The 20,907-nt window shown below is 43.2% G+C and overlaps 1 pseudogene; it reads left to right on the forward strand.

The window, feature by feature from the left end:
• Window positions 1-8,195: 8,195 nt before the first annotated feature.
• LOC147336906 (uncharacterized) lies at window positions 8,196-10,182 on the forward strand (annotated as a pseudogene).
• The last annotated feature ends 10,725 nt before the right edge of the window (window positions 10,183-20,907 follow it).

The raw sequence follows: 20,907 nt of genomic DNA on the forward strand, positions 1-20,907 counted from the left end.
GTGAACATAGTCAACACGACTTGTGCCAAAGACTTCAGGTGTGTCAGGTTGGTGGGTTTGCCAACCAGGTAAGGACATTTCTGGTATAACAGTGTCAGAGAAGTTCTGACGTGCACTGTTGGGCTTCCTGTTAGACTCTCTTGGTAAACCTCAGAGCCTGACGTCTACAAACCAACTGTCCTTTGACATTTTTAGATGTGGGGTCAAAAGCAGAGCTGATCGAGGATTTCAGTGATGGCTCCAAATATCTAACCTGCACTTTTACATAGCAGCTGCTCCGTCTGTCAGTAATTTAAAAACTTTTAATGAGCTGCTGTTTCTCACTGACCGTCAGCTGTAGCTGAGCAGGATATCATTGCATTTGAATCCTCCTGGCTCTCTTTAACCCGAGTTCCTTCTGATTGGTTTCCTGGTTCTACAAAGAGAGTCTGCTGCCTGAGGGCCCCACCTCCTCCTCCACCTACTGCTGTGGACATTTACAAAACGTCAATCCAAGAAAAATTGTCTGGTTTGTAATAGATAGTCATTTTTTATTAGAGTCTACAGCAGGAACCAACCTGAACCTTGTTATGAGCTGAATCAGTGCTGGACTGTAGAAATGCTGTTTCAGTGGCTGCTGCAGGAACTAACATGGAAACGTGTTCAGCAGCTTTCCAGCTCTAATATAGGAAACACAAGATCAGAGTTTGGACACACTGGAACCAAACAGTTTTGTCTCGGACTTTTATTTCAAAACAACAACTGGTTGTCTTCATTTTCAGTTCTGATGAGCTCACATGTTTAAGATCATCGGTTTAAAAAACCATAAGGCCGTGGATCCTTAAGGGTTTTATGGTTTGAGTTTACAGTGAGAGGTGTTGATAATGATGTTGGCTGTTTTCAAGTTGAACAATCTTCCAGGGAAGTTTAAACTAGAAAAACGAGTCACTGCCTGCAGCAGAGTTTCAGTTTGCAGCATTCCTGATCTTTGTGCAGCAGCAACAACATGTTGTTAACAGAGCTGTGTAAAGACTGACTCACCTCACCAGGCTCTCTTTCATTCACATCATACACAACATTTACTTCATTACAAGCTGTGCTGCTCAAGTTACTGGAAATAAGCACTCAGTTACTAAGTAATCCCATGTCTTTACTGATTACTTATTTTCAAAAGTATTTGGTTACTTTACTCTTTAAAAAAACACGACTTGAATACGTACTAAAGTAGAAAGTAGACGTTTCAGCCCGAGACTTTTTCTGCATAATCCATCATATAGAAATGAATCAAATTAAAAAGCCTTTCTTTTAATTGTTTTATTGTTTTTAATCTTTTTATTTTATGCATCAAGAAAAGATTAAATTATATTATAACTGTTTTTGACTTGATGAAATGTGTTTAACATTTAAACCTATTTCCTGTATATTCCAGCACATGACATAAAATAATGTTTTGTGTTTCCACTCCCGAGTGGGGCGGGTGGAGGTCTGCCCACAGCGGTCATGTCAGGGGGAGGATCCGGGGGTTTCTCTGTCAATGTCACGTTCCCATGGCAGCGTGCTTGCTCAGATCTGAAGTGTTATGGTCCTGGGTGGGTGGCCCAGTGTTTTTTGAGTTTTGGTTTCTTCTCATGGTTCCTTAGTTTTTTAGTGTTTCCTGAGTTCTAGTTTTAGGGCTTGTTATGTGGCTTCCTTCTGCATTTCCTGTTTTATTGTGAAGGTCTGTGTCTTATGCCAGAGTGTTCAGTTTGCGTTTCCCCTGTCTCGTCTTGTCAATCAGAATCGGCCGTGCCTCCCTCCTGTGTGTAGTTTCCCCTCTGTGTATTTATAGTGTGTGTTGTCTCGTGTTCGTCGCTGGTTCGTCTGTGTCGTCTCCTTCACGTCTCCCTGCATATCTTTCTAAGGATTTCAGGTTTGAGGTTAGTTTTGTTTAGTGATGGGTAGATGAGGCTTCGTGAAGCGTTTCAGCACATTCCCCAAACTGTACCGATACTGTGTCGACACAGTGTTGCTGTTTTGCTCCATACTGACACCTGCTGGACTTTAAATATCATTGCAGGCAACCTACTTGAGACTCAACAGACACCTAGTCATACTTGTTTACACTGTAAGGTACAGTGGAACCCCGACTTACCAAATTAATTCGTTCCCGAGGGTCTTTCGTAAGTGGAACATTTTCGTAAGTCGAAGCACCCATTGCGCGTTTTGAGTGAGGCGATGCTGAATGATAGGCTATAGGCTAACAACAATACTCTAACTAGAACAACAATACATCAGTGGAACAGCGATGCGCAAGTACGGAAGCCAAGGGGTTGTCTCCGAAAACATTAGAGCACTTTTGCAAACATGTGATGTCTTCAGGGGCGGATCTAGAAGGGTGGCATGCATGTGCCACCCTAAAATGATCCCTTGCCACCCCAAGTGCCACCCCAGTTTTGCATTTGACAGTGTTGTTTATTAAAATAAGATCGCATTAACAGTTTGAGCGTAGTTACAGTCAGCAGTGATATATACACATATATAGTATATATATATATATATATATGTATATATATATATATATATATATATATATACATATATATATATATATATATATATATATATATATATATATATATACATATATATATATATATATATATATATGTATATATATATAGCATATACACTGGGTGAATGTGCAGTAGTAGCAGCAAGCAGGTGAATTCTGTACATTAATATGAATAGACGTCTGACTATTTTACAGGATAGACAATATAAACATATTTAAAATTAAAGGAATTGAAATGTACATTGTGCCTTGGTTTAGTGTCTGGAAGAGTCCTGTCTCAGTCAGTTATAGATGATGTGAGAGGGTGGGTGTGTGTGTTTAGGGCACGGATGGCTTGGGGATAGAAGCTCCTCTTGAGTCTCTCTGTCCTTGCCCGGATGATGCGGAACCTTCTACCAGATTGCAGGAGTTGGAACAGTTTGTTGCCAGGATGGGACGGGTCCTTCAGTATCTGCTCTAGTCCGGCATCTCCTGGTGTAGGTGTCCTGAAGCGGGGGGAGAGCAATCCTGCAGCAGCGTTCTGCTGTACGGATCACTCTCTGGAGAGCTTTTTGGTCCTTCACACAGCTGTTCCCGAACCACGATGTCATGTTCTGTGTGAGGATGCTCTCCACAGCGCCTGTATAGAAAATCCTGAGGATCTTTGGAGAGACCCTGAACTTCCTCAGTTGTCGTAGGTGATACAGGCGCTGCCTAGCCTTTTTGGTCTGGACCTGAATGTGTCAGGTCTGAGGAGATGTGGACACCAAGATACTTGAAGGACTGCACCCTCTCCACTGGAGCTCCATTGATGATAATGGGCTTGTAGTCTCTGTGCGATGTGAATTATATTATATGTGAATGATATAATGTTAAATTACTATTAAGCAAATGGCTGACTAAGTATTGTAGACTTTAGTTTACTGCAGCCATGTTTCATATAAATCAGGTATCATACAAAAATAAAAATAGCTTCAAATACAGTCATGACAATAAAGAATATGACTTTAAGGACTTAACATCATTACTTCAGTTATAGTACACCCACATCTCTGATACATTAGCACTTGTTAGGTGTGGCTGTGTGAAAACAGTAGATCGCGACACAGACACAGAGAAACACAGGGCTTAAATACACAGAGGGAGCAATCAGGGAATGGGTAACAGGAGGGAAACACAGCTGGGGCAAATCAGGCCTAACGAGACAAGAGGAAGCAAAACCAGACACATTAACATCAGACATGGACTTTCAAAGTAAAACAGGAAACATAACACAGACTCATGGGCAGGCACTATAACAAAGGGAACAGAGACGTGGGAACAGGGCAGACACAAACACTGACTGAACACGGGGATCTAGGAACTTAGGATACACATAGACGCGAACTAGACAAGGGAACTCAGTGTACTAAGGGAACACTGAATGACCTGGTGGGTTTTGTCCATAAAACTACTCATCTACTGACCTTGGTTTTAAGTTGGACAGTGATTTTAAATTGGACAACCAAATCAGAGCAGTGGTGAAGTCCAGTTTTTATCATTTAAGGCGACTGGCAAGAGTAAAATCTTTTCTTTCCAGGCAGCACCTTGAAACAGTGATCCATGCTTTTATTTCTTCCCGCCTGGACGACTGTAACTCACTTTATGTGGGGGTCAGTCAGTCGTTGCTCTCACGTCTGCAGCTGGTTCAAAATGCGGCTGCACGACTCCTAACAGGAACTCAAAAAAGAGAGCATATAACCCCCGTGCTGGCCTCTCTGCACTGGCTGCCTGTGTCTTTTAGAGTTCATTTTAAAATTCTTATGTTTGTTTTTAAATGTCTACACAGTCTTGCCCCGCCTTACCTCTCTGAGCTTCTTCATCCCCACACACCCTGTCGGTCTCTCAGGTCAGCTGACCAGCTGCTCCTGGAGGTACCGAGATCCAGGAGGAAGCTCAGAGGGGCGGGGCCTTCTCTATTGTGGCTCCAAGTTATGGAATCATTTGCCCATGCATGTTAGAGAGGCCCCTTCACTGTCCACTTTTAAATCACGTCTTAAAACCCACTTTTATTCCTTGGCTTTTAACCTCAGTGAGACTTAGTTTCTCTTTTAATTGAAGTAGTTATTTAATTAATGATTTCACTCTTCTTTTATTTGTGTTTTATTTATATCTCATGTAATTTTATTTTACAGTTCCAATGTACAGCACTTTGTGTCAGCTGTGGTTGTTTTAAAGTGCTTTATAAATAAAGTTGATGATGATCTCAGATGACCACAAAGTAAAAGATCTCTCAGCAACATGATGCAACAGTTTAGGCACTGTTGCCCCGATCAGATCAGTGAGCTTTTTATTCTAAACATGAGCTGCTGTTACAGCAACAGACATTAATCCTACTGGTGTCCCACACAACAACTCAGTGTCCACTATGTGAAGCAGCCAAACACAGGCCTGCTCCTCTCACTAACAGAGACAAACTGCTGGCATGTTGGTTTCCATCTATACTGTCCAGTCTCTGCTGGTGGACACACAGCAGCATTGTTTCATCTCGTTTGAGTCATTGTTGACCTTAGCATGTTTTTAGTCTTCTGAGAGCACTGAAGCTTCTTTCAGCCTCAGTACCTGCGTTTTATCCTCAGATTAAATTATTATTCTGTGCTTGATGGGCCTCACCTTTGGCCCTGGCTCCTCCCCTCTGACTGCACTAGGACATACTGTCACCTGATAAAGTAACACATGGATTCGTGTCATATAAAAAGTGAGACGTGTCAATTCAGATTCTTTGTCAAACATACACTAATGAATCAGTTTACATCAGCAGCCTGACAACTGTCATGATAAATACTAGTTAATCTACAGTCACCTGTGAGCTCTCCTCTCCACCTCTGAGCTACATGGCAGAGCTGCCTCTGTCACCTGATCAATAACAGTGAGACACTCCACATACATGCAGTCACACATGTGCTTCAAATACAGTCATGAACCATCAGGTCATCCTCCAGTTTCACCTGTGACCTTGTGTCACCATTGCTCTCTGAGCTCTGTGTTGGTTCTTCTGTCACCTGACAAACAGGACAAACATGACAATAAGAATAAAATGTGGAGCTGCTTCAGTGTTTCTGTCACTTTGTGCAGATCCTGACTCGTCAGTAATGTTTGTAGGCTGAGTGCATTTTAAAACTGTGCAAACTGCACTACAAGGTGGAAAATTTGCAAAATCGTGACTACCTCATGATATATTGTCTCAAAAATGAACCCTATGAATACGTCAGTGCCATTAGGATGAAATTATTGTGTCACCAACTGTCATGATCCTGGGTCCTTTTGACCCAGCGTTTTGTGTTTTCTCTTCGCGATTTTGGTTCTGTTCTTCCTCTGGTTAGTGTTTACTCTGTTCTGCCCGTGTGTTCCTGTATCTAGTCTGCGTTTCTTAGTTTGTGTCCTTTCATGTGTAAGTTCCTGTTTTATTGTGAAGGTCTGTGTCTTATGTGAGTGTTTTCAGTTTGCCTCCCTAGTCTCGTCATGTTAATTACTCCCAGCTGTGTCCCCACCTGTATGTAATCCCCCTGTGTTCTCTGAGTGTATTTAAGTTGTGTCTTCTGTCATAGTTGTTGCTGGTTCGTCTGTGTTGTTTCCCCTCGGTCTCCCTGCATGTATTTCCCCGGACCTCCCTGCACCGTCATTCCTGGTTTGTGTGTTAGTTTACCCAGTTTAGGTTTCAGTTTCATGTTCCTAGCGCCTTTGTTGTTTGCATTTTTGTTGTTAATAAACACTCACCTGCACCAGAGCTGCCGCCTTTTGGTCCTATATATATTCCACACGGCTTGCCCCCGCAAACCGTGACAGAACAAACCAGTAGTGATGGGCAGATGAAGCCCCATGAAGCACTGAAGCTTTTCATCCAATTGGTTCACCCCAACGCGAAGCTTCATGAAGCTTCATTTGCTCTAGCAGGACACCTACTGGACGTAAAAATAATAGCTGGCATGAATTTGAAGAGTGTGGCATTTTGCACACAGCCTGTAAATGTCAACAACAAAAGGAGTGTGTAAAACACCTATAGTGTAGTGATGGCAGTATACTGTGTATATTTATGCTGGCAGTATGGAAAATGATTATTTGCGGCAAAGTTCGAACCGCTTCATGAACCAGTCACGTGGTACAGCCGGGCAGCGAGGCTTCGGACGTCATCATTTTCAGCTCCTCCCATAAATGAAGCAAGCCTCGATACGCGCTTCGCGGAAACGCCCCCTCCATTACTCGACACACGCTCCGAAGCCTCGATACAGAACGTCCCATCACTACAAACTAGTGATGGGCAGATGAAGCCCCATGAAGCACTGAAGCTTTTCATCCAATTGGTTCACCCCAACGCGAAGCTTCATGAAGCTTCATTTGCTCTAGCAGGACACCTACTGGACGTAAAAATAATAGCTGGCATGAATTTGAAGAGTGTGGCATTTTGCACACAGCCTGTAAATGTCAACAACAAAAGGAGTGTGTAAAACATGTATATTGTAGTGATGGCAGTATACTGTGTATATTTATAGTGGCAGTATGGGAAATGATTATTTGGAAATGCTTGAAATGGAAATGATCATTTACTGTGAGGTGAGGTGTGGTTGGGGTGTGGACAGTGGTTGTGCTTTTGTAACGTTGAGGTATGGACAGCTACACACTGAGGCTTTGAGCCTCAGTCCTGCCTGTTCACATTTTATTCTGTAAAAACTAAATTTTCACTGCTTTTATGACCTTTTTAGTGGGGAGAACATAGCTAGGATTTAATGATTTAACAAATCTTTTGAATCCTTTGTCCTCCACAATGCTAAATAGCTGGGAGTCCTCAATCACCATGCTGACCAGGTCTTCATCTATTTGAGATTGTTCTCCTGAGGAAAGACAATAAAGATAAAGCACAAATATAAATATCACACACGTAACTTATAACAGTTGTATAATATTGTTATATCATTTAGTAACATTACTGCATCCTATATTATCATTGCATTTGATGGCTCACCTGGTCTTGCTCCACAATCGGTGTCCCCCTTATTCTCATGCAAAGCTCTGTAGTGCCTAAGCATGGATGAGGTGTTGTTGTTGTCATATCCCAGCTCCCTGGCACATAGCAAACACTTCACCTTGTACAAAAGTCAAGACAGCTCAACATAAATTGTATTGCACCATCAGTATCATGAAAATACATCTTCTGTAGAAATTTACATACCTTGTTGGGAGGAATAAGATCAAAATGTTCCCACACAGGGGAGGACATCCTCCTCTTCTTAGCTGGCTCCATTCTCTCCTGACTTTCTCTCCTCACTCTCATAAACCTCCAAACGGTCTCCAAACTCTCACTAACCGCAACTCTCCATCAAACACCCACATTTTTGAATGAAGTCTGAGGGGTTTATATCGCTGTCATATCTCGCGGCAAAGTTCGAACCACTTCATGAACCAGTCACGTGGTACAGCCGGGCAGCGAGGCTTCGGACGTCATCATTTTCAGCTCCTCCCATAAATGAAGCAAGCCTCGATACGCGCTTCGCGGAAACGCCCCCTCCATTACTCGACACACGCTCCGAAGCCTCGATACAGAACGTCCCATCACTACTACAAACCAGCCACCATGGACCCAGCGGCTGTAAATCCGTCCGAGGAGCTCCAGGACGACATCACGTACAATGTGGAGATCCTTCTCAGCCTATGGCTGGAACATCCCCCGGAAGAGCTTCGCCGCGCAGCAGAAGACCGGCTGCAACGGCTCTTTTCCGGCCTGCCATGGCTATTGAACTCGCTTCCTCCGACCATGCAGGCTTTTCTCCGGCTCACACCGCACCTTCTCTCGGCCACTCCTGCCTCGCTGCCCGACTCGCCGGATGTGATCTTGCCCGGCCCGTCGGAGCCGTCTGCGGGGAGGAGACGCCGATCGCGCCGTAAGCGCGCCACCCCACAGCTGGACGTTCGGACTTCTAATTCGCCGGCTGTGGTGAGTGAGGACTGTTTTTCATTTTCGGACTGCATGACTGTTCATTCAGGGGCTGCGTTTTGTGTGGCGGATATCAACGCGAGCTGCTTATCACCTGTGCAGCTACCGGCAGCTAAGTTAGCTCCCCCGCAGCCACTCTCAGCTCAGTTTCCTGTGCTTCCTTCAGTTCAGTCTCCGGTGCCACCCTCAGTTCAGTCTCCGGTGCCACCCTCAGTTCAGTCTCCGGTGCCACCCTCAGTTCAGTCTCCGGTGCCGCCCTCAGTTCAGTCTCCTGTGCCGCCCTCAGTTCAGTCTCCTGTGCCGCCCTCAGTTCAGTCTCCTGTGCCGCCCTCAGTTCAGTCTCCTGTGCCGCCCTCAGTTCAGTCTCCAGTGCCGCCTGTAGCGCAGGCCCCAGTAGCTCCAGTGCCGCCTGTAGCGCAGGCCCCAGTAGCTCCAGTGCCGCCTGTAGCGCAGGCCCCAGTAGCTCCAGTGCCGCCTGTAGCGCAGGCCCCAGTATCATCGGCTTCACTCATTCACTCCGTGCAGGGAGAAGGTTTAATTTCACCTCAAGGTGCTTTTCCTGGTTCAGCCGCCATTGGCACTGTTTGCCGCTCCAGGGCTTCCCCAGAGGCTAGGTCCCAGTCCTCAGCTGATTCTGGACCCCTGGAGTTTAAGCAGCCACCCGAGGGACCGCTCCGGCCTTTGTCTCCTGTTTCAGCTGGGGGGCCCGAGGAGCCCGTCCAGCAGCCTTCCTCGTCAGCTGGTGGTTCCGGAGAACCACACCAGCCTCATGCCTCGTCGGCTGGAGGGTCCGAGGGGCCCGTTCAGCCTCCTGTCTCTGCTGGAGGGTCCGAGGGGCCCGTTCAGCAACCTTCCTCGTCAGCTGGGCACCAGCACCATGCTACATCAGCTGGAGGGCCCGAGGAGCCCATCCAGCCACCATCTGCATCGCCAGCTGCAGCCTCATCGCCAGCTGCAGCCTCATCGCCAGCTGCAGCCTCGTCTGGTCCGGCTTCATCCGAGTCTTCGTCCTCGTCTGGTCCGGCCTCTGCCTGTGCTTCTGTTACGCCTGGTCCGGCCTCTGCTTCAGCGTCGCCTGGTCCTGTGCCCTCCAAGCCTCGGCCGGTGCGCCTGACACTTGGGCGCCGCCGCTGCCTTCCGCACGGCCGGCCCCCGGACCGCCATCGCCTGAGTGGCCGCCGTTGCCTTCCGCACGGCCGGCCCCCGGACCGCCATCGCCTGAGTGGCCGCCGCTGCCTTCCGCACGGCCGGCCCCCGGACCGCCATCGCCTGAGTGGCCGCCGTTGCCGTCCGCACGGCCGGCCTCCCGAACTGTATCCACGTCGCCGCCGTTGCCGTCCGCACGGTCGGCCCCCCGAACTGTTTTGGACTCCTGTGCTGTCGGCCCCCTGGCCGGCCCCCCGAACTGTTTTGGACTCCTGTGCTGTCGGCCCCCTGGCCGGCCCCCCGAACTGTTTTGGACTCCTGTGCTGTCGGCCCCCTGAACTCTTCTGTTTTGGACTCTGTTTTTTTCCTGTGTTCTGGTGTGCTTCGTTTCTTTTGGTTTTGGGCTCGTTTTTTTTTGTTTTTGTCTTTTGGCCTTCTGGTGCTCCGGTTTTGTTTTGCTTCGAGCCCTCTTTCCTGGGCCCCCGCCGCCCGCCCTGGTTGGGTTGTTTTCTGTTTTTTCTGGCTGTTTCTTGTTGGGCTGTCTGGAGCCAGCCTTTGAGGGGGGGGTACTGTCATGATCCTGGGTCCTTTTGACCCAGCGTTTTGTGTTTTCTCTTCGCGATTTTGGTTCTGTTCTTCCTCTGGTTAGTGTTTACTCTGTTCTGCCCGTGTGTTCCTGTATCTAGTCTGCGTTTCTTAGTTTGTGTCCTTTCATGTGTAAGTTCCTGTTTTATTGTGAAGGTCTGTGTCTTATGTGAGTGTTTTCAGTTTGCCTCCCTAGTCTCGTCATGTTAATTACTCCCAGCTGTGTCCCCACCTGTATGTAATCCCCCTGTGTTCTCTGAGTGTATTTAAGTTGTGTCTTCTGTCATAGTTGTTGCTGGTTCGTCTGTGTTGTTTCCCCTCGGTCTCCCTGCATGTATTTCCCCGGACCTCCCTGCACCGTCATTCCTGGTTTGTGTGTTAGTTTACCCAGTTTAGGTTTCAGTTTCATGTTCCTAGCGCCTTTGTTGTTTGCATTTTTGTTGTTAATAAACACTCACCTGCACCAGAGCTGCCGCCTTTTGGTCCTATATATATTCCACACGGCTTGCCCCCGCAAACCGTGACACCAACATTTTAACATTAGACATATAATTCTAACAGCCTCGATTAAATGCATACCTGCATGGAGGCAGGACCTCACAGCAGAAGCATACTCCATAATGTGTTGTACATTATTACATGTGTATATATATGTAACGTGGTATTTTTCAATTATTGTATTTACCAACATCAAGAAGTCACAAGCAAAGAAAGACCACACCATGGTGCATGTTTAAACAAGGAGAGTTTACCGGTCAAAACTATTTATTAAACAAATAAAACACATTTTTTAACCACCAAAAAATACACGTTCAAAGCAACACAGCGGCGGCCCAATATCAGACAGAACTCCACTCTGTAGAGTGAGCAGTCATTATGAAGCAGTTGGTTTTCTTTTGTGGATTCAAGCTGCTCTTCATATTTTTGGCCACCAGATGTCACCAGAGAGGACTGTGTTGAAAAGCTTCGAGTAATGAACCGTTTTTCAATACAAGCTTCAGAAAGCTTCATTTAGCCATCACTACCTGTAACGTTATTGTGACACATTTTATGAGTGAACTTGGCTCTAAGTGACTCACAGGTTTCTTTGAAAAACACTTTCTTACATCCAGCTTCTTCCTCTTTGCTGCCGTCCTCCTCTCCTCCTCGCAGCGCAGGCTTGCCGCTGCTGAAACTAAACAGAGCTCCCTGACAGGCTCAGCCAATCACATTGGCCATACTTGTCACATGACCAGGACTCCAGTAGAAGTAATTTAACTCTTTGGGCACCGCTGGGTGAGAAGTATGGAGTGCCAGGACTGCCATAATGCATTAATTAAATACACCATTAAATAATTAATTAAATGTGGCAATAATTAATTAAAATTGGAATTAATTAATTAAATAAATAGTTATGACACATGTAATTAATTAATTATTGACACATTTCAAGTCAAAGTCAAAGTCAAAGTCAGCTTTATTGTCAATTCTGCCACATGTACAGGACATACAGAGAATAGAAACTTCGTTACTCTCAATCCCTAGATAAAATAGCAAATGAACATTTAAATATAAGAGTGATTAAAAATGCAAGTAAAATAATTAAAAAGTAAAATTTAAATAAATGAATACAATACAATTTTTACATATAACAAGAAAGCTATACAATATACAATATAATGAGTAAATGACATTGAGTGCAAACCAGGCAGAGTAGTGCAAATGGGCAAATAGTGCAAATGGAGATTTGGTAACGTACGGTAAGAGATAGTGTAACAACAAAGTCTTATGAGGACAAAGTCTTATGAGGACACATTTAATTAATTATTTATGTATTTCACATTTTAATTAATTATTGACACATTTAATTAATTAATTATTGACACATTTAATTAATTAATTATTGACACATTTAATTAATTAATTATTGACACATTTAATTAATTATTGACACATTTAATTAATTAATTATTGACACATTTAATTAATTATTGACACATTTAATTAATTAATTATTGACACATTTAATTAATTATTGACACATTTAATTAATTAATTATTGACACATTTAATTAATTATTGACACATTTAATTAATTAATTATTCACACATTTAATTAATTATTCACACATTTAATTAATTATTGACACATTTAATTAATTAATTATTGACACATTTAATTAATTATTGACACATTTAATTAATTAATTATTCACACATTTAATTAATTATTGACACATTAAATTAATTAATTATTGACACATTAAATTAATTAATTATTGACACATTTAATTAATTAATTATTGACACATTTAATTAATTAATTATTGACACATTTAATTAATTATTGACACATTTAATTAATTATTGACACATTTAATTAATTAATTATTGACACATTTAATTAATTATTGACACATTTAATTAATTAATTATTGACACATTTAATTAATTATTGACACATTTAATTAATTAATTATTGACACATTAAATTAATTAATTATTGACACATTTAATTAATTAATTATTGACACATTTAATTAATTAATTATTGACACATTTAATTAATTATTGACACATTAAATTAATTAATTATTGACACATTAAATTAATTAATTATTGACACATTTAATTAATTAATTATTGACACATTTAATTAATTAATTATTGACACATTTAATTAATTATTGACACATTTAATTAATTATTGACACATTTAATTAATTAATTATTGACACATTTAATTAATTAATTATTGACACATTTAATTAATTATTGACACATTTAATTAATTATTTAATGCTATATTTATTTATTTCATTTTGGCAGTCCTGACGCCTGGCTTTCATCATGAAATAATTTTATCTGTCAGCATCACCCATCAAACTCAGGGGGCGGGGTTAACGCTGATCGAGTCAAAACCATTGCTTTGGCCTGGTGGCCATTGTTTCTAGCACACAACAACCGGCATGTGGAAGCTAACAGAACTGAGCTTTGAAAAATCCTGTGTGTGTGTTACCAAATACCGTTTTAATATTTTTTTAGCCGAGAATGTAGCGGTTTAATCTTCATGTGTCTGGTCGGTTTGTCAAGATACAGCCTCTTTGCAAAAGTGCTTCGATGATGTCGGAGATGTCTGCCCAGTCTCACGGCAAAGCGTGGGATAGACCCGCTCGCCTCGCAAGCGATCCCACCGACAAAGCGCAGGCCCCGGTACACAGCTGTAGTAACCCCCGCTGACTTCTTTTACTGAGGTTATATTTATTGATGTTTTATTTCCTGATGTTCTTATGTGTCCTACGTGTTTCAGTCGCCAATTCTGAATTATAACTAACATTAAAAACATGTTTAAGGAGGAGAGAGAGCAAATAAACCTGTTTAACATCTGATCTTTGGGTTTTTGTTCAGTAATCAGCGTGACCTGTGTATAAACACATAAAAGAGATAACGTTGGTGTTTCCGTCATGTAGTAACTGCTGGCTTTAACTGTACAAAGGTTGTTCGACACTATGAAACACATACAGACTTCATGATGTTCGGCTAATATTTTTATTGTGAATATTAATCATGCTGACCTCGCTCTGTACACCACGCAGCGAGGTCAGCATGTCCACGATATCCTCAGCTCCATGAGTTAACACAAAGTTTCCCAGCTGACTATCTAACTGCCAACTATTCCAGAGACGTGAAAATATACAGCATAAAGAAAAGTGTAAGAGACTCAGCAGCAGATTAGAATAACAGTTATACATTTAATAAATCACCAAATGAATCCAAGAAACGAGCAAACCTGAGTTTGTGTTCCCTCAGCTGCAGACTCGCTGCTGTTTAAATGTTTGAAAAGGAAGATTAGATATAAAAAACGTCAAACATAGACTCAGTCTGCCTTCACATTTGATATGAGGCCAGCACGTATAGTGGCCTCAGCTATTACTGAAATACACGTGCTATATCATAAACTATGATATAAACAGGGAGGTCCTATTAACATGTTTAGTTTTAAAGGACACCTTCCTGCCTTTAGTCTCATTCATGAGCAGTATTAGTTTTCTTCTAACATCCAGAAGTCTGCACGATGTGTTTCATAGTTTGTAACAAGCCTTTGACAGGTAAACATAACATGACCGAAAAAGCAAAAAAAAAGAGAGAGAGAGAGAGAGTGTTGACATAAGAAGAGAAAATGCTCTCAATTATGGAGACAGACAAATGGTTCATTTATGTTTGATGTGTGTTTATTCCTCCCTAAATATCGTCGGTGAAGTTCGCCATGCATGTCAGATTTTCCTGCGCATTTTTATACCTCTGCCAACAGAGAGAGAAAAAAAATCACATTCTAACAGACAGCTGGTGCTTAGAATACAGTTGAATAACTATTAAAAAACAGATGATATTTAGATGATAGTTCAGTCTAACACATGTGCCAGTGAACCATTAAACGTCTGTGAAACTATGCAGTTATGAAACGTAACTTTAACCTCAGCCAAACCGATTTGCTCAGTTGTAAATAAAACAGCGAAGTAAACGTGACCCGACAGACAGAACCTGAGTGAATGAAGTCCAGCGTTTAACCACTGAGAGCTAAAACTCAGCTGAGGTTTGAAAGCTGTGTGCTGGTGATTGGACATCAGCCGCTGATAAAGCTGTTCGCCTATAAAGTGCTCTGTAAGGAAACAAGCTCCAGCAGCTCTGCGCTCGGGGAAAACACTATATTTACTTATCTTGTGCAGAAAAATGCGCTGACATTGCTTTATATCGAGCACCGGCTGCCCAGTTAAACTGTGACTATCACCAGGTAACGTAGGCGTGTTTCTTGAATTAGCAGCAGGTGTTAAACAGCTGACAGATGCATGCAGGTAAACTGAGGGTCTGTTGAGCTGATCGCTGGTTTCGTGAGAAAAATGTCAGCTCATTCTTTATGTTACAGAAGCACAGAGACACAAGACCAGGCGGAAAGAGACGATCGTTCGGTGAAAATGAGAATCTGCGAATGCAACATGTGGAACACGGAGAGTGGAATATGTAAACAAACCGGTTAACGTAACCCCCTGGGTGCGCTCTGCATGCTAACTGTTAGCAGAGCTAGTGAAATCTCTGAAAACATCTGAGCACTTTTGCAAACATGTTCTATGTTGACAACCTGACCAGACATACGGCGCGACACTCGCGGCTAAAACACTGTTAAAAGTGTAGCTGGTGACAGAAAAACGGGGTATTTTAAAACTACACCACCACCATTGCTGCCTGTGATTTGATCTGCATTCTGGGATAACTGGCTGCCCCAAGTCTACACAAGCAATCGATTATCTAGGATCGACCTGTTTTGACTTACTTTGCACGGCAACCAATCAAATGTTAGAGAAGCTGCATGGGCAGCGTTAACCCCGCCCCCTGAGTTTGATGGGTGAGGCTGACAGATAAAATTATTTCATGATGAGAGCCAGACGTCAGGACTGCCAAAATGAAATAAATAAATATATCATTAAATAATTAATTAAATGTGTCAATAATTAATTAAATGTGTCAATAATTAATTAAAATGTGAAATACATAAATAATTAATTACATGTGTCATAACTATTTAATTAATTAATTCCAATTTTAATTAATTATTGCCACATTTAATTAATTATTTAATGGTGTATTTAATTAATGCATTATGGCAGTCCTGGCACTCCATAGAGACGCTGACAGATCGGTTTTCTTTCTTTCTATCGGGTTTGATTTTCTTTACTGGAAGAGATCAAATTATTGGTGGGGACACGTCACTTCCGTCCGTGACAATCTACGCCCTTGGTAAAAAACTTTGAAGTCCGAACTTTCAATGTGGCTGAAACAGACTCAGCGTTGCTGCAGCTTGTTGCTGTGTCAGCTCACATCAGTCATGTGATCTGGAGGTGCAGCGTGTCTGTGGACCACAGAGGGTTAATAACACTCACCTTCCTTCATTTCCACAGTGTAACATCCACCCACCTGTGTAACATCCGAAATTCCCATGGTGTTGTTCAAAATGTGCTCTGGCACGATCATAAGCATCGCTTGCTGCTGAAAACAAGAAAAAAGCCGTCTTGCTATGGGCTGAACCATTTGTTACTGATGCAGGGGGGGGGGACACTATGGAATATATCCAGTTCTAGCATTTATATTCACTGCTGACTGTAACTACGCCCAAACTGTTAATGCGATCTTATTTTAATAAACAACACTGTCATATGCAAAACTGGGGTGGCACTTGGGGTGGCAAGGGATCATTTTAGGGTGGCACTTGCCACCCCATGCCACCCTTCTAGATCCGCCCCTGCTGATGAAGCCAACAGGTTCGCTTCATTTGCAAAAAGCAGATATGAGTTTCTGAGGCCACAGTCTTCTGTGGCAGAAGGGGAATCAGGGGAAGCCCTGGAGGAGTCCACCACCCACCAGAAACAGGTCTGAGCTCTCACTGCAGTTGTAAAGGGGCTACACAGCCCACATGAGGCTGAGGGATGCAGCCTTCTGTCAGACTGTCACTAACACAGAGAAACACCCGTGTACACTCATACTCATGGGCACATACACCAATCAACCTAACCCCACTAACTGCTCGTCTTTGGACTGTGGGAGCCAGAGAACCCAGAGAGGACCCAGACATGGGGAGAGCATGCAAACAGCTTAGATGTTGGATTTGAACCCAGAACCTTCTTGCTGTCAGGAAACAGTGCCAACCACTTTTCCACTGTGCTGCCTGTTTGACTCTGATACACCCATTTTTGAGCTCTTAAAAACAGCCCTCCACACAACAGAGACAAACCATAAAGGACTTTGTGGCTTGTAGCAACCAAAGAAAGTTTAAGGTGCAAAATAAAGAGGTTGAAAGGAAAGTAATAAAGATGTAATTATAACAGTAATGTTGGCTGTGTATCACGTGTGGCATGTCATTGTGGGGCTGGCCTCTGCTGGGATTGAGAATATGTGATGGCGGGGGCAGGGTTGGTTACTGGGGTTTATCCTGATCTCCTGTTTAGTGGAACTGTGCTCCTTTGAATCCACAGCACTAACCTGGCACACACACATAAAATGCATCATTGCTACAGAGCACAGCAGGACTCATTATGAGTGGTGGGGCAGGCTGGATGGTGTTGAGGAGTCGTATCGCAGTGACATTGGCTCCCCTGCTTCACTCTCTCCTGCCCCACTAATGCAACTCACTAATCCCTCTGTCCCCTTTAGGTGGGGCTCACGCTGACAAGATAAAATAAGCTGCAGGACTGGTGGGTGGGGGCTGTGCTGTCAGCCCCCCTGGGTCTGCTCCTCTGTGATCCTCAGTGGGCCAGTATGCCTCTCCTGGTAGCTCCATGGGGGATGGTGTGGTGGGTTGGTGGGTGCCATGGCGACTATGTGCGTTTTGTCTGCTGTGACAGCTCCTTGATCTGGGCGGGGCCAGTGGGGTGTGGGTAGGTCCTTTGTGGGGCTTTGGACGTTGCCTGAATATTGTCAGGCAGCTGGGTGCTGTGCCTCGACCCTTTCTTCCTTTGCATTTGTGGTTTGGTGCCATAAATGCACAACATAGAAGAGCCACCTCGACGGGACAACACTCAGCGGTTCATCTGTCTCTCTTCCACAGCATGTCTTTATCCTGTCTTCCTTCTCTCACCCCAACCAATCACAGCAGATGGCCCCGCCCCTCCCTGAGCCTGGTTCTGCTGGAGGTTTCTTCCTGTTAAAAGGGAGTTTTTCCTTCCCACTGTCACCAAAGTGCTGCTCATAGGGGGTCATATTGTTGGGTTTTTCTCTGTATGTATTATTGTACGAGCTACCTTACAGTATAAAGCACCTTGAGACGACTGCTGTTGTGATTTGGTGCTGTGTAAATAAAACTGAATTGAATTAAGAAACAACTCTTAGATTCCTCACATGATTCTCCTGTATTCCTACGGGACGCCAAGGTAATATAACATGGAAGTGTGTCGCAGTGCCTGGTGGCCACATGTTACCCATAAACTGTCAACCTGACCGTGCTGTAGCTACGTCCAAAGACTAGTTAAAGATTAAAGCTTTTTGGGGGGTTAAATCTGACATAAAGAAAGAAAGAATAACATTAAAGTCGATTCTTTTGATCACTGTAGTTCTACTTTGAGGATATGATGTGTAAAAACCCTCAGTTGTGGCTGGTGGATCTCACATTCCTGGTCTTTGTAATTCCAGTTCAATGAAGCCTCATTTTCACCTTTTTCCAGGTAAATTTTCCCAACTGTTCTAATGTCCATGCTGTGGCATTGTCCCATCATTTGTATTTCCTGTTAATGGATTTTTAATATGGTCTGGGAAATTACTATATATGAGTAACTTCCTGTTGTATTGCAGCTTAAGGCCATTGTCACTGAAATAAAGCCCAAGTTGTAATAGTTTGCATCCAGAACGAGGAAAAGGAAGAAACCCAAACACTGCTCAGTGGATGAGTCCGTCCTGGAATAAATACCAGGACAAAACTAAAAAGAAGAGCTTGTTTCCTCGAAGCAACAACAGAAAGCTCTTTGTCTCTACAGATGTTTCTGGGAAACACGTTAACAATATTTAAACATTTGTTCTTAATAAACGTTTTTACTTAATGATGCTTTATGATATTTCTATCTGACCTAATGCAGCAGCGTATCCACATGAACTCTGCAGTGTTTCTACCCAGAGGCCACCGTGGTCCTTCTTTACTAATGCTGAGGGTTTTCTCCCAGCCGTGATAGCCTTTGACAGGTAAACTGAGTCATTCCAGCCCAGTGCAAAAATAACCTCCCTGTCTGCTCTTAACTTCACGCATCGATGCTAAAACGTTGCATAACTGAACCTGCAGACTGTGATCCTGTAGCTGTCGAGGAGAGGGCTTGATGCCGTCCATCTTCTGCTCAATTAACAACGCCTGCAACCTTTTGAGCCTTGGTCCTGCTACAGTCACAAATATAACATCATCACTCTTTATTTGATCCACTACACTGCTGTCATTTGTCTGTTATGGCCCCACAAGGTCACTGAATTCTGTCATTCTTCTCCAATCCATGGTTTTCAGTCACTGGTGGGCAACATTACTCTACCACGACTGCAAACAGTGGACAGTTGGTAGGTAGTCCTGCAGGACGCCTGTCTCGAGCCAAGGCTACTTGGAACATCTCTCCATGGAGGAACAATGAAGACATGAAGAGAAACTATAAATCTTTGGGACTTGTGCTCCAACAGCTTTGTTTAAAGGCCTGAAAGTGGCGACGTCTCTCCCAGAGCTCCAGCTCAGTGACATCTATGTGTGCCTTGTATGCTTCAGCTGACGCTGCTGCCAGGATGAAAGCTGTCAAACCGAGCACAGCTACATGTTCCACCTGGATGGGTAAATAATGTGTTTGAGGTGAGAACAATCAGGAAAGCTCGCCAGCGGCTTTACTTCCTGAGGAGGCTGAGGAAGTTTGGCATGAACGCCAACATCACCTCAAATTTCTACAGGTGTGCAGTCGAGAGCTTGCTGACGAGCTGCATCACAGTTTGGTACGAAGCTGCTCTGCCAGCAGCCGTAAATCACTACAGAGGGTGAAGGCAGCAGAGCACATCACTGGCACGAGGCTTCCTGCCATTCAGGACATTTATCTCCAGCGGTGCCTCCATAAAGCACACAGCATCATCAAGGACCACAGCCACCCAGCACATCAGCTGTTCTCCTTGTTACCATCGTTACAGGAGTCTGTCTGCTCGGACTACAAGACTCAAAAACAGTTTCTACCACCAAGCCATACGACACCTCAACCACAACACTTAAACACACACAACACAGCACTCAGAAGCTACCTGCAGCTTCACAAGTACTCTGTTTAATCTGCACTGGTCACTCCACTTTATTGTCATTGATATTTATATTTAAAAGTGCAATACTGAAATTTTCTGCTGCTCATTCCTGTGCAATGTCCCATCTGCCCTCCCGTCATATTTCTCTTCAAGATTTTCTTATTTAATCACTAGTGTACATATATTTATAGATACAAATATATTTAGTCATCTTTTCTCTTTTACCATGTCTCTCTAATATTTGCTCCTTACTATTTTTCTATTTTCTTTATTATTTTATTTTATTATAATTTCTCCTACTGTATCAAGCTGCCGAGTGACTGCTGCTCGTCAAACACATTTCATTGCAATGTTGACCCTGTGCTAACTTGCATATGACAAATAAAACTGAAAACTGAAAAGAAGAAACTGGTCGTTGTTAAAGGAAAGGTAATCTCCACATAAGCAGCTTAGATGACCTTCCACGTGTAAATCTTACAATGTGTTGACTTGGACATGAACAGTGTAGGACCAGAAAAGTCCCAGCAGTGTTAATTTGTCACATTAATGTAAAATGAAGTATTTTTCTGATGTTGGGTTAATCGTTCCTACAGTTTAAATGAGCCGTCACTGATGTTCACATGTGGCAGCCATACTCTACGGCTTCTGTAAATAAACACTGATTACTGAATCCAGTTTTGGCTACATTAAACTCAAAGACGTTCAAAGGATGGCTGGAAAGCTACAGACTGCAGTACTGTTTGGCACCAGTAGCAAAGTATGTCTGTTGTGGAGTTGTAGACATGTAACTTGAACATGTTTGTAACTTTTTACTAGCATTTTGTTTACTATGTTTCAGATCTATGGCACTAAATGGGGGACTGACCACGTTTTTGACCTTGACTGGACTTACTGGGTCCAGTAAAGATATCATAGCCAAAGGTGGCTC

Source organism: Aulonocara sp. 'chitande type north' Nkhata Bay, linkage group LG3 (genome assembly GCF_057382095.1).
Source record: "Aulonocara sp. 'chitande type north' Nkhata Bay isolate Kocher_YH1m ecotype deep benthic linkage group LG3, A_spYH_male_GT1.1, whole genome shotgun sequence".
NCBI classification, from domain to species: Eukaryota; Metazoa; Chordata; class Actinopteri; order Cichliformes; family Cichlidae; genus Aulonocara; species Aulonocara sp. 'chitande type north' Nkhata Bay.